This window comes from Furipterus horrens, unplaced genomic scaffold (assembly GCF_987537825.1).
Source record: "Furipterus horrens unplaced genomic scaffold, mFurHor1.1.pri manual_scaffold_10, whole genome shotgun sequence".
Classification (NCBI taxonomy): Eukaryota; Metazoa; Chordata; class Mammalia; order Chiroptera; family Furipteridae; genus Furipterus; species Furipterus horrens.
The window spans coordinates 5,001-15,856 of NW_028327180.1; the positions used below are offsets into that span (position 1 = coordinate 5,001).

Sequence of the window (10,856 nt, forward strand, 5' to 3'; positions counted from 1 at the left end):
GGAGAGGCAGCCGCCGCCCAACCTCGATAACGTCGCCCCCTTTCCCCGCCTCACGCATCCCGGGCCTACCCGGACATCCCCCACAACCCCCCAACCGTACGCCGCACCCACCCCCCTCCGCATCTCCCCGCAAACCCGCGCAGCCCAGGCCCCTATCGCCGCGCTGGCAGGCGAGGGGCTGCGGTGGGAAGCGGGATGGCGAGCAGGGAGCCACGGTCGGGGGAAGGGGAGGGGGCGGCACAGCCAGCGGGGGGAGGGGCGATGACGCCGGGAGACCCGAAACACGGAGCGGGCGCCGCACGCCCACGGTGGCGGCGGCTTCGGTTTGGACGAGACGCGCCAGGACGGGCAGACACGCGAGCGGGCGACGGGGGTGCAACTGGCCGGGGCGCCCTGAGGCACCCACAGCCCTCCCCAAGCACCCCGTGCACCTCCCCTGCGCCTACACTCTCCTTCTGCTCGCTCTCTCTCCAACACTCTCTCAGGCCGACGACGGCGCCGGGCCCGCACACCCACATAGCCAAAAACCCACGTCCGCACCACAAACATGACGCGGAACAAAGCCGGCGAGAGGGAGGAACTGACTCCTCCGCTCTCTCTCTTTCCAACTGCATGATCCTTCCGCAGTTTCACCTACGGATCCGAGCGCGGCACTGCCCCTCCTGCCCACGGGGAGGAGAGCATCCCTCGGGCCGCCCAGCGACAGAAGATTAGAACACACTCACAGACATCACATCCGTCTCACCACACGGGACCATCCTGAGCGACAAACCCGGGACCACGCGGCCGGGAGTCCCCCATAATGGCCCCACAGGCGCCCGGGGGGTTCCCGCCTTCCCCAAAGGCCCCCCATCGCCACAGAGAGCGCATGGTGGGCCCGGGTAGGCGGAGTCCGCGCAAGGGTGAGTAAAAGGCAACCGGGGCAGGGGAGAGGTACGCCAGCAACGTATCCCCCCAGCCTCCTCACCCGACGGCTCGCCCCGCCCCCGAACGGGACGAACCGCCCCCGACCAGAGATGGGCACGCGACACCCCCAGGGGTCTTTAAACCTCCGCGCCGGAACGCGCTAGGTACCTGGAAAAGGTGGAGGAGAGCGAGCAGTGGGTGTTGGCGTGACGCAGAGAACGGACGCGGCAAGCCTCACACACCCACGGAGCGGGCGAGACAACCGCAGCCGCCGCCCAACCGCGATGACGTCGCCACCTTTCCCCGCCTCACGCATCCCGGGCCTACCCGGACATCCCCCACAACCCCCCAACCACCGAACGCCGCACCCACACCCCTCCGTGCCTCCCCACAAACCCGCGCAGCCCAGGCCCCTATCGCCGCGCTGGCAGGCGAGGGGCTGCGGTGGGAAGCGGGATGGCGAGCGGGGAGGCACGGTCGGGGGAAGGGGAGGGGCCGGCGCAGCCGGCAGGGGGGGCGATGACGGAGGGATACTGGAAACAGGGAGCGGGCGCCACACGCCCACGGTGGCACCGGGAGTGGCCGGTCGAGGTTGGACGAGACGCGCCGGGACGACCGGACACACAGGCGGGCGGGCAACGGGGGTGCAACGGGCCGGGACGTCCTGAGGCACGCACGGCCCTCCCCGAGCACCCCGTTCTCCTCCCCTGCGCCTTAACTCCCCTTCTGCTCGCTCTCTCTCCGAGACTCTAGCGAGCCGCCGACGGCGGCCGGCCCGCACACGCATATGGCCAAAAACCCACGTCCACGCGGGGAACAAAGCCCACGAGAGGGAGCAACTGACTCCTCCGCTCTCTGTCTCGCTTTGCACGTCCATGATCCTTCCGCAGCTTCACCTACGGACCTGAGCGCGGCACACTGCCCCTCCTGCCCACGGGGAGGAGAGCATCCCTCGGGCCGCCCAACGACGGAAGACTAGAACACACTAAGACACGTCATGTCCGTATCACCACACGGGACCATCCTGAGCGACAAACCCGGGACCACGCGGCCGGGAGACCCCACAACGGCCCCACAGGCGCCCGGGGGGTTCCCGCCTTCCCCAACGAGCCCCCATCGCCACCGAGTGCGTATGGTGGGCCCGGGTAGGCGGAGTCCGCGCAAGGGTGAGTAAAAGGCAACCGGGGCAGGGGAGAGGTACGCCAGCAACGTATCCCCCCAGCCTCCTCACCCGACGGCTCGCCCCGCCCCCGAACAGGACGAACCGCCCCCCGACCAGAGACGGGCACGCGACACCCCCAGGGGTCTTTAAACCTCCGCGCCGGAACGCGCTAGGTACCTGGAAAGGGTGGAGGAGAGCGAGCGGTGGGTATTGGCGTGACGCGGCACGCCACAAACACCCACGGAGCGGGCGAGACAAACGGATCCGCCGCCCAACCGCGATAACGTCTCCAACTTTCCCCGCCTCACGCATCCCGGGCCTACCCGGACATACCCCACAACCCCCCAACCACCGAACGCCGCACCCACACCCCTCCGCGCCTCCCCGCAAACCCGCGCAGCCCAGGCCCCTATCGCCGCGCTGGCAGGCGAGGGGCTGCGGTGGGAAGCGGGATTGTGAGCAGGGAGGCACGGTCGGGGGAAGGGGAGGGGCCGGCGCAGCCGGCGGGGGGCGATGACGCCGGGAGACCCGAAACACGGAGCGGGCGCCGCACACCCACGGTGACGCGGGGAGCGGCGGGTCGAGGTTGGACGATACGCGGCAGGACGGGCAGACACACAGGCGGGAGGGCGACGGGGGTGCAACCGGCCGGGACGCCCTGAGGCACGCACGGCCCTCCCCGAGAACCGCGTTCTCCGCACCTCCGCCTACACTCCCCTTCTGCTCGCTCTCTCTCCGAGACTACCGCAGGCCGGCAATGGCGGCCGCCCGCACATGCACGTGGCCAAAACCCCACGTCCCCACCGCAAACACGGCGGGGAACAAAGCCGGCGAGAGGGAGGAACGGACTCCTCCGCTCCCTGTCTCGCTTTCCACATCCAGGATCCTTCCGCAGCTTCACCTACGGATCCTAGCGCGGCACTGCCCCTCCTGCCCACGAGGAGAAGAGGATCCCTCAGGCCGCCCAGCGAGGGAAGACTAGAACACACTCAGACACGTCACGTGCACCTCACCACACGGGTCCATTTGGAGCGACAAACCCGGAACCACGCGGCCGGGCGTCCCCCATAATGGCCCCACAGGCGCCCGGGGGGTTCCCGCCTTCAACAACGAACCCAATTGCCACCGAGTGCGCATAGTGGGCCCAGGTAGGCGGAGTCCGCGCAAGGGTGAGTGAAAGGCAACCGGGTCAGGGGAGAGGTACGCCAGCAACGTTTCCCCCCAGCCCCCTCACCCGACGGCTCGCCACGCCCCCGAACGGGACGAACCGCCCCCGAACAGAGACGGGCACGCGACACCCCCAGGGGTCTTTAAACCTCCGCGCCGGAACGCGCTAGGTACCTGGAAAGGGTGGAGGAGAGCGAGCGGTGGGTATTGGCGCGACGCGGCACGCCACACACACCCACGGAGCGGGCGAGACAACCGGATCCGCCGCCCAACCGCGATGACGTCGCCACCTTTCCCCGCCTCACGCATCCCGGGCCTACCCGGACATACCCCACAACCCCACAACCACCGAACGCCGCACCCACACCCCTCCGCGCCTCCCCGCAAACCCGCGCAGCCCAGGCCCCTATCGCCACGCTGGCAGGCGAGGAGCTGCGGTGGGAAGCGGGATGGAGAGCAGGGAGGCACGGTCGGGGGAAGGGGAAGGTCCGGCGCAGCCGGCGGGGGGGGGGCGATGACGCCGAGAGACCTGAAACACGGAGCGAGCGCCGCACGCCCACGGTGGCGGCGGGTCGGGGTTGGACGAGACGCGCCGGGACGGGCGGACACACAGACGGGCGGGCGACGGCGGTGCAACCGGCCGGGACGCCCTGAGGCACGCACGGCCCTCCCCGAGCACCCCGTTCGCCTCCCCTGCGCCTACACTCCCCTTCTGCTCGCTCTCTCTCCGAGACTCTCGCGGGCCGCCTATGGCGGCCGGCCCGCACACACACATGGCCAAAAACCCACGTCCGCGCGGGGAACAAAGCCCACGAGAGGGAGGAACTGACTCCTCCGCTCTCTGTCTCGCTTTGCACGTCCATGATCCTTCCGCAGCTTCACCTACGGATCCGAGCGCGGCACTGCCCCTCCTGCCCACGGGGAGGAGAGCATCCCTCGGGCCGCCCAGCGACGGAAGACTAGAACACACTCAGACACATCACGTGCGTCTCACCGCACGGGTCCATCCGGAGCGACAAACCCGGGACCACGCGGCCGGGCGTCCCCCATAACGGCCCCACAGGCGCCCGGGGGGTTCCCGCCTTCCCCAACGAGCCCCCATCGCCACCGAGTGCGCATGGTGGGCCCGGGTAGGCGGAGTCCGCGCAAGGGTGAGTAAAAGGCAACCGGGGCAGGGGAGAGGTACGCCAGCAACGTATCCCCCCAGCCCCCTCACCCGACGGCTCGCCCCGCCCCCGAACGGGACGAAACGCCCCCGAACAGAGACGGGCACGCGACACCCCCAGGGGTCTTTAAACCTCCGCGCCGGAACGCGCTAGGTACCTGGAAAGGGTGGAGGAGAGCGAGCGGCGGGGGTTGCCGTGCCGGGGAGAACGGACGCGGCACGCCCCACACACCCACGGAGCGGGCGACACAACCGCAGCCCAACCGCGATGACGTCGCCACCTTTCCCCGCCTCACGCATCCCGGGCCTACCCGGACATCCCCCACAACCCCACAACCACCGAACGCCGCACCCACACCCCTCCGCGCCTCCCCGCAAACCCGCGCAGCCCAGGCCCCTATCGCCGCGCTGGCAGGCGAGGGGCTGCGGTGGGAAGCGGGATGGCGAGCAGGGAGGCACGGTCGGGGGAAGGGGAGGGGCCGGCGCAGCCGGCGAGGGGGCGATGACGCCGGGATACCCGAAACACGGAGCGGGCGCCTCACGCCCACGGTGGCGCCGCGAGCGGCGGGTCGCGGTTGGACGAGACGCGCCGGGACGAATGGACACAGGCGGGCGGGCAACGTGGGTGCAACCGGCCGGGACGCCCTGAGGCACGCACGGCCCTCCCCGAGCACCCTGTTCTCCTCCCCTGCGCCTACACTCCCCTTCTGCTCGCTCTCTCTCCGAGACTCTCGCGGGCCGCCAACGGCGGCCGGCCTGCACACACACACATGGCCAAAAAACCCACGTCCGCGCAGGGAACAAAGCCCACGAGAGGGAGGAACTGACTCCTCCGCTCTCTGTCTCGCTTTCCACGTCCATGATCCTTCCGCAGCTTCACCTACGGATCCAAGCGCGGCACTGCCCCTCCTGCCAACGGGGAGGAGAGCATCCCTTGGGCCGCCCAGCGACGGAAGACTAGAACACACTCAGACACGTCAAGTGCGTCTCACCACAGGGCTCCATCCGGAGCGACAAACCCGGGACCACGCGGCCCGGCGTCCCCCATAACGGCCCCACAGGCGCCCGGGGGGTTCCCGCCTTCCCTAACGAGCCCCCATCGTCACCGAGTGCGCATGGTGGGCCCGGGTAGGCGGAGTCCGCGCAAGGGTGAGTAAAAGGCAACCGGGGCAGGGGAGAGGTACGCCAGCAACGTATCCCCCCAGCCCCCTCACCCGACGGCTCGCCCCGCCCCCGAACGGGACGAAACGCCCCCGAACAGAGACGGGCACGCGACACCCCCAGGGGTCTTTAAACCTCCGCGCCGGAACGCGCTAGGTACCTGGAAAGGGTGGAGGAGAGCGAGCGGCGGGGGTTGCCGTGCCGGAGAGAACGGACGCGGCACGCCCCACACACCCACGGAGCGGGCGACACAACCGCCGCCCAACCGCGATGACGTCGCCACCTTTCCCCGCCTCACGCATCCCGGGCCTACCCGGACATCCCCCACAACCCCACAACCACCGAACGCCGCACCCACACCCCTCCGCGCCTCCCCGCAAACCCGCGCAGCCCAGGCCCCTATCGCCGCGCTGGCAGGCGAGGGGCTGCGGTGGGAAGCGGGATTGTGAGCAGGGAGGCACGGTCGGGGGAAGGGGAGGGGCCGGCACAGCCGGCGGGGGGGGCGATGACGCCGGGAGACCCGAAACACGGAACGGGAGCCGCACGCCCACTGTAGCGCCGGGAGCGGCGGGTCGAGGTTGGACGAGACGCGGCGGGACGAGCGGACACACAGGCGGGCGGGCAATGGGGGTGCAACCGGCCGGGACGCCCTGAGGCACGCACGGCCCTCCCTGAGCACCCCGTTCTCCTCCCCTGCGCCTACACTCCCCTTCTGCTCGCTCTCTCTCCGAGACTCTCGCGGGCCGCCAACGGCGGTCGGCCCGCACACGCACGTGGCCAAAAACCCACGTCCACGCGGGGAACAAAGCCCACGAGAGGGAGGAACTGACTCCTCCGCTCTCTGTCTCGCTTTCCACGTCCATGATCCTTCCGCAGCTCCACCTACGGAAACCTTGTAACGACTTTTACTTCCTCTAGACAGTCAAGTTCGGCACTCTTCTCACCGCTCCGCCGAGGCCGTGGGTCAACCTCAGCGGGGCCGGTCCGAGAGCCTCACTAAACCATCTGATCGGTAGTAGCGACGGGCGCTGTGCACAAAGGCCAGGGACTTAATCAACTCAAGCTTATGACACGCACTTACTGACAACTCCTCCTCCGTGGGGAATAATTGCAATCCCCGATCCCCATCACGAATGGGCTTCAACGGGTTACCCGCACCTGCTGGCGGAGGGTAGGCACATGCTGAGCCAGTCAGTGTAGCGAGCGTGCAGCCCCACACATCTAAGGGCGTCACAGACCTGTTATTGCTCAATCTCCGGTGGCTGAATGCCACTTGTCCCTCCAAGAAGTTGGGGGACGCCGACCGCTCGGGGTCGCATAACTTATTAGCACGCCAGAGTCTCGTTCGTTATCGGAATTAACCGGACAGATTGCTCCACGAACTTAGAACGGGCATGCACCACCACCCACGGAATCGAGAAACAGCTATCGATCTCTCGATCCTGTCTGTGTCCGGGCCGGGTGAGGTTTCCCGTGTTGACTCAAATTAAGCCGCAGGCTCCACTCCTGGTGATGCCCTTCCGTCAACTCCTTTAAGTTTCAGCTTTGCAACCATACTCCCCCCGGAACCCAAAGACTTTGGTTTCCCGGAAACTCCCCGGCGGGTCATGGGAATCACGCCGCCGCATCGGCGGTTGGCATCGTTTCTGGTCGTAAATACGACGGTATCTGACCGTCTTCGAACCTCCGACTTTCGTTCTGGATTAATGAAAACATTCTTGGCAAATGCTTTCGCTCTGGTCCGTCTTGCGCCGGTCCAAGAATTTCACCTCTAGCGGCGCAATACGAATGCCCCCGGCCGTCCCTCTTAATCATGGCCTCAGTTCCGAAAACCAACAAAATAGAACCGCGGTCCTATTCCATTATTCCTAGCTGCGGTATCCAGGCGGCTCGGGCCTGCTTTGAACACTCTAACTTTTTCAAAGTAAACGCTTCGGGCCCCAAGAGCCACTCAGCTAAGAGCATCGAGGGAGCGCCGAGAGGCGACGGGCGGTGGCTCGCCTCGCGGCGGACCACCCGCCCGCTCCCAAAATCCAAATATGAGCTTTTTAACTCCAGCAACTTTAATATACGCAATTTGTACCTGGAATTACCGGGGCTGCTGGCACCAGACTTGCCCTCCAATGTATCCTCGTTAAAGGATTTAAAGTGAACTCATTTCATTACAGGGCCTCGAAACAGTCCTGTATTCTTATTTTTCGTCACTACCTCCCCGGGTCGGGAGTGGGTAATTTGCGTGCTTGCTGCCTTCCTTGGATTTGGTAGCCGTTTCGCAGGCTCCCTCTGCGTAATCGAACCGTAATTCCGCGTCACCCGTGCTCACCATGGGAGACACGGCGACTACCACCAAAAGTTGATAGGGCAGACGTTTGAATGCGTCGTCCGCGCCACGGGGGGCGTGCGATCGGCCCGACGTTATCTAGAGTCACCAGAGCCGCCGGCGCCCTAGCACCCCGGGACCCCACCCCCGCGGGGAGGGGGTGGCGGCCAAGGGGAGGCTGACCAGGTTGGTATTGGTCTGATAAATACACACATCCCCCCTGCGAGGGGGATCAGCACCCGTTGGCATGTATTAGCCAGAGAATGGCCACAGTTCTCCACCTAGGAGACGAGCGAGCGACCACAGGAACCATCATTGATTTAATGAGCCATTCGCAGTTTCACTGTAATGGCCGTGCGTACTGACACACGCATGGCTTAATCTCTGAGACAAGCATATGCTACTGGCAGGATCAACCAGATAGTGGCGGAGGTGAGCGAGCGAGAGCGACAGCGCCGAGGCAGGAAGCCAGGCGGACGGCGGACGCCTCAGCCGCCCCCTGGGGGGTCAACGCCCATCGGCATGTATTCACTCGAGAATGGCCAAAGTTCTCCACGCAGGAGATGAGCGAGCGACCAGAGGAGCCATGACTGATTTAATGAGCCATTCGCAGTTTCACTGTACCGGCCATGCGTACTGACACACGCATGCCTTAATCTGTGCGACAAGCATATGCTACTGGCAGGATCAACCAGATAGTGGCGGAGGTGAGCGAGTGAGAGCAACAGCGCCGAGGCGGGAAGCCAGGCGGACGGAGGACGCCTCTCCCCGCCCACTGGAGGGGCAAGAGCCCGTCGGCATGTATTCGCTCGAGAATGGCCACAGTTCTCCACGTAGGAGACGAGCGAGCGACCACAAGAACCATCACTGATTTAATGAGCCATTCGCAGTTTCACTTTAACGGCCGTGCGTACCGACACACGCATGGCTTAATCTCTGAGACAAGCATGTGCTACTGGCAGGATCAACCAGGTAGAGGCGGAGGTGAGCGAGCGAGAGCGACATCGCCGAGGCGGGAAGCCAGGCGGACGGAGGACGCCTCTCCCCGCCCATTGCAGGGGCCAGCGCCCGTCGGCATGTATTCGCTCGAGAATGGCCAAAGTTCTCCACGTAGGAGACGAGCGTGCGACCAGAGGAGCCATGACTGATTTAATGAGCCATTCGCAGTTTCACTGTACCGGCCGTGCGTACCGACACACGCATGGCTTAATCTCTGAGACAAGCATGTGCTACTGGCAGGATCAACCAGGTAGAGGCGGAGGTGAGCGAGCGAGAGCGACATCGCCGAGGCGGGAAGCCAGGCAGACGGAGGACGCCTCTCCCCGCCCATTGCAGGGGCCAGCGCCCGTCGGCATGTATTCGCTCGAGAATGGCCAAAGTTCTCCACGTAGGAGACGAGCGAGCAACCACAGGAACCATCACTGATTTAATGAGCCATTCACAGTTTCACTGTAACGGCCGTGCGTACTGACACACGCATGGCTTAATCTCTGAGACAAGCATATGCTACTGGCAGGATCAACCAGATAGTGGCGGAGGTGAGCGAGCGAGAGCGACACCACTGAGGCGGGAAGCCAGGCAGACAGAGGACGCCTCTCCCCGCCCATTGGAGGGGCCAGCGCCTGTCGGCATGTATTCACTCGAGAATGGCCAAAGTTCTCCACGCAGGAGATGAGCGAGCGACCAGAGGAGCCATGACTGATTTAATGAGCCATTCGCAGTTTCACTGTACCGGCCGTGCGTACGGACACACGCATGGCTTAATCTGTGGGACAAGCATATGCTACTGGCAGGATCAACCAGATCTTGGCGGAGGTGAGCGAGCGAGAACAACAGCGCCGAGGCGGGAAGCCAGGCAGACGGAGGACGCCTCTCCCCGCCCACTGGAGGGGCAAGAGCCCGTCGGCATGTATTCGCTCGAGAATGGCCACAGTTCTCCACGTAGGAGACGAGCGAGCGACCACAAGAACCATCACTGATTTAATGAGCCATTCGCAGTTTCACTGTAATGGCCGTGCGTACCGACACACGCATGGCTTAATCTCTGAGACAAGCATGTGCTACTGGCAGGATCAACCAGGTAGCGGCGGAGGTGAGCGAGCGAGAGCGACATCGCCGAGGCGGGAAGCCAGGCAGACGGAGGACGCCTCTCCCCGCCCATTGCAGGGGCCAGCGCCCGTCGGCATGTATTCGCTCGAGAATGGCCAAAGTTCTCCACGTAGGAGACGAGCGTGCGACCAGAGGAGCCATGACTGATTTAATGAGCCATTCGCAGTTTCACTGTACCGGCCGTGCGTACCGACACACGCACGGCTTAATCTCTGAGACAAGCATGTGCTACTGGCAGGATCAACCAGGTAGAGGCGGAGGTGAGCGAGCGAGAGCGACATTGCCGAGGCGGGAAGCCAGGCGGATGGAGGACGCCTCTCCCCGCCCACTGGAGGGGCAAGAGCCCGTCGGCATGTATTCGCTCGAGAATGGCCACAGTTCTCCACGTAGGAGACGAGCGAGCGACCACAGGAACCATCACTGATTTAATGAGCCATTCGCAGTTTCACTGTAACGGCCGTGCGTACCGACACACGCATGGCTTAATCTCTGAGACAAGCATGTGCTACTGGCAGGATCAACCAGGTAGAGGCGGAGGTGAGCGAGCGAGAGCGACATCGCCGAGGCGGGAAGCCAGGCGGACGGAGGACGCCTCTCCCCACCCATTGCAGGGGCCAGCGCCCGTCGGCATGTATTCGCTCGAGAATGGCCACAGTTCTCCACGTAGGAGACGAGCGAGCGACCACAAGAACCATCACTGATTTAATGAGCCATTCGCAGTTTCACTGTACCGGCCGTGCGTACCGACACACGCATGGCTTAATCTCTGAGACAAGCATGTGCTACTGGCAGGATCAACCAGGTAGAGGCGGAGGTGAGCGAGCGAGAGCGACATCGCCGAGGCGGGAAGCCAAGCAGACGGAGGA

The 10,856-nt window shown here is 65.1% G+C and overlaps 1 pseudogene; it reads right to left on the minus strand.

Moving 5' to 3' along the window:
* Window positions 1-6,420: 6,420 nt before the first annotated feature.
* LOC149999138 (18S ribosomal RNA) lies at window positions 6,421-8,304 on the minus strand (annotated as a pseudogene).
* Between the last annotated feature and the right edge of the window lie 2,552 nt (window positions 8,305-10,856).